Here is a 4201-nt window from a genome sequence, read left to right on the forward strand (position 1 = left end):
GTTTGACACTTGCATGGTTAATTTCATTCATTCTCAATAATGATATATTTAATGATACTAGATTTAAAAGATAATCACTTAACTTGAATGACTTAAGTTATCGATCTACAATGTTCATAAAACCTATGGCATATTAGCTCAGTTGGTTAGAATGTCGTGCTAATAATGTGAAGGTCGTTGGTTTGACACCTGCATGGGCTTATTTCATTTCTTCTTAATAATATCTTTTCATGTTACGGGGTTACAACATTACGAACTTTAAAGATAATAACTTAAAGTTTTAAGTTTATCATGCAAAAAATTATGTAAACTAAACTCGATTAATTAAATTAGGAGCTAATATCATGAAGGTTGCCGATTCGAACCTGCATGGGCTAATTTCATTTATTTTTAATTATATCTTTTCATGATACGAGTTAAAACACTACAAACTTTAAAAGATAATGATTTTTATAAGTTTATTATGCATAAAGTTATGTAAACGAAACTCGATTGACTGGATTAGGAGCTAACGATCTATAATGTGCATTACTTATGCCCAATTATCTTAGTTGATTAGATTGTTGTGTTAATAACGTGAAGGTTGTAGGTTCGACAAATTTTATTAATTCATAATAATATCTTTTCATGATACGGGGTTACAACACTACGAACTGTAAATCGATAAGACCTGCGAGGTAACCTTTCACATTCACAATTTTTCTTTAGTCGTTCGATATGTTCTAATTTTTCTTTAGTCGTTCGATATGTTCTTCCACGAAGGATGAAATTCGAGAATTTCTGAGGGTCCTTTTAGGAACAAGGAGGTAAATGAACTTATTTTGGCCGTTCGATATGTTCTTCTATGAAGGATGAAATTTGAGGATTTTGTAGGGTCCTTTTAGGAACAAGAAGGAGGTAAATGAACTTATTTTGGCCGTTCGATATGTTCTTCTACGAAGGATGAAATTCGAGGATTTCTGAGAGTCCTTTCGGGAACAAGAAGGAGGTAAATGAACTGACTTTGAAGGCCAGATTTAGTATTGCGACTCTCAGGAGAGAAAAATTTTCGGCAAGCTTCTCAAAGCCCAACACGTCAACGACTCGGAACTACATGTATAGTGCCTCCTCATCCTTTGATTTCTTTTAACGCCTTGTTTTGTGCTGTTGTATAATCCGTGGTATCTTTTTGTTCTTCTAACCCTTCTTCGACCACCTCCCATGCATCTTGGGAACCGAAAAAGCTTTCATATGAATGCTCCAATTCTTGTAGTTTGTCTTCATTAGTCGTGGTAGCGGCATTTGACCCGTCACATTCGTCATTGGCTCGATACAAATTTGTTAAACAAAACTAATAAATTTGTGAAATAAGTCTCACACATACTAACGATAGAAGAAGACAAAGAAACTCTGTTTGTCTTAAAAAACCTTCTTGCTTCTCTATTTCTTTTCTTTTTTTTTCTCTCTGCTCTACTTTACCATTTTAAAATAGTAATAACAAATGTATTTACAAGGTCTTCTAAAACTAAATATAGACAACATAAGAATGCCATTGTTTCCTAACCCATAAAAAGTGATTGTTCATATAAAGATTCTTGGCCTTTCATCTTCAACACTCTAAGACTGACTCTTGGATTTAAAACCCACTAAAATTCTCCATGGGGAATCCGATCCCTGCCACTTCCTTGAGATGAATCCCTTACCCTGATCCCCACACAAATAAATAGAGAAATTCATGGAAATGGAGAATGAAATAGATGGTGAGGATGATGACAGGGAATGGACATCTCTACCTGTGGCCCCTGCACATGTCCTGTTTTATGGTTGTATGAAATATACTATGTTATATATATGATATGATATACGATATGTTGCGTACAAGTTACATTATGATATCATATACACTATTCTAGGACTATGAGACATTAAAAAATCATGTATTGTTAATTATTAAAAATATGAAATGAATCAAGTATTTATATCGCATAGGAACACTATGCTAGGAATAGACCGGAGGTATGACTAGCATCCTAGCGCCATGAATATATGTCATGCTTTAATGTTGTGGGACCTCATGACTTTTGTATACCACGTGCATCGAGATACTTCTATATTATGTTTAGTACACCTTATGCCTATGAAACATTAGAAAAACCATGTATTGTTAATCATGGACAATATGACAAGCATCAAGTATGTATGTCTCATAGGAACGTTCTGTCGTGTTTTAATGTTAGAGATCTCATGCATTTTATATGGGAGGTGCATTGGGATACTTCCCCATTATGATTAGTATAGACACGTACCTTACAATATTTATGTTTCTTATGATATATGCGGGTCTTTTCCCTTCATGGTATTTGGTAATGTGAGTGTGCACAAGCTCGACGAGGCAGACCCCAGAGTACTCTTATACCAACCGACCTTGTGGTCAATGTGCACATTCATGGGTCGTGTGTGTAGGGAAGTACAACGTATTCAACTCTGCTCGGATAGAAAAGCGAAGCCTAAGCCCATGCCACAATGTATTTATAAAAGGATATGTCCCACTATATTACACATGATTCATATTCCAACCGTAACAGTGAGATTACTTACTGAGTATTTATTAAAGTACTCAAGCCACATGCTACTCTTATTTTAAAGTAAATGTAAGATATCCATTTACGGATGACAACGTTGCGATGTAAGCCAAGGAACCAAAGTTAGGGTAGTTGCATTCATGTTATTTTTAATGATCCTTAGGTTAGATCAGGGCATTGCTTTATTTTTATTTAAACTAATGGTATCTATTTTCCACTATGTTGTTCATAACAATATTGTTTTAATGAGTTCATTAGGAACATTTAAGTCAATAGCACCATTTATGAAATGTTGTAAATGAATTCTTTCATGCATAGTAGTAATGTCATGTATGTCGTGACTATATTTTTTAATAGGAAAATAGAGTAGTTGGTTATAAGAACCATTAATAAAATAAAAATCTGTGTCCTCTGACAAGTGTAGATATTTTTTTACAGATTATCCAGAATGTTCAATCTCAAAATCATAGTGATTCTGAAGCTCTCAATGCCCGTTTAAGCTTCCCCTATACAGTTGAAAGTTTGGGCAATAGTTTGGAACAAGAATCGAGCTCTTTTCCAGAAGGCAGAACAAGTTATTCTTTAGATCTGAGTCATTCGATATGTTCTTCAATGAAGGATGAAATTCGAGGATTTCTGAGAGTCCTTTCAGGAACAAGAAGGAGGTAAATGAACTTATTTTGGGCGTTCGATATGTTCTTTTACGAAAGATGAAATTCGAGGATTTCCCTTTCAGGAACAATAAGGAGGTAAATGAACTTATTTTGGGCGTTCGATATGTTCTTTTACGAAAGATGAAATTCGAGGATTTCTCAGAGTCTTTTCACGAACAAGGAGGTAAATGAACTCATTTTGCAGATCAGATTCAGTATTGCGACTCTCATAAGAGAAATTTTTTTGGCAAGCCACGTGTCAACTTGCGGGAGGGAAAGCGTGTCTGACCGCCTGAGAGACACGTATTGACAATTGGGTGGAATAATGCATCAAGTGCATTGTCAGGAGAGAAAATTTTCCACGTGTGAACTTGTGGGATGGAAAGCGCGTCAGATAGCCAGCAAGCCATGTGTCAACTTGCAGGAGGGAAAGCGGCCACATGTCAACTTGCGGGAGGGAAAGCGGCCACGTGTCAACTTGCAGGAGGGAAAGCGTGTCATGTGTCAACTTGCTGGAGGGAAAGCGTGTCAGAGAGGCTGAGGGACACGTATTGATGATTAGGTGGAATAACGCGTCAGGCGCGTTGTAAAGTGACGCGGCTCCACTTGATATGCGACATGTGATAGCTCTTCCGACCCATGCCCACGTCTAACCAAGTTTGACTAGAAGGATGTTCAACTCGATCTGTATGGTGCCACGCTTCAATGTAAAGAATTTCACTTTCCAGCACGCACCTCTTGTTTTGAACCAACGACTTATCAGTAGCTTTCCTCTCTTTCTCCATACTTCTTCAATTCTTTTCACAAGCTTAGAAATTACTTTCCCATTCTCTTCCTTCTCTAGTTTGAGATAGAAAGAACTCTCACTCAGCTCAGCCCTTCCTTCTCTAAGATTTCAATCTCCATTTCTAAAAGCTCTCTTTTCTTTTTCAATCTCTACTTTCTCCTTCAAAATGCGCTCGTTCAGCAATTTCAACGTCTGCAACT

The sequence above is a fragment of the Cucurbita maxima genome, unplaced genomic scaffold, assembly GCF_002738345.1.
Source record: "Cucurbita maxima cultivar Rimu unplaced genomic scaffold, Cmax_1.0 Cma_Scf00118, whole genome shotgun sequence".
Taxonomy (NCBI): domain Eukaryota; kingdom Viridiplantae; phylum Streptophyta; class Magnoliopsida; order Cucurbitales; family Cucurbitaceae; genus Cucurbita; species Cucurbita maxima.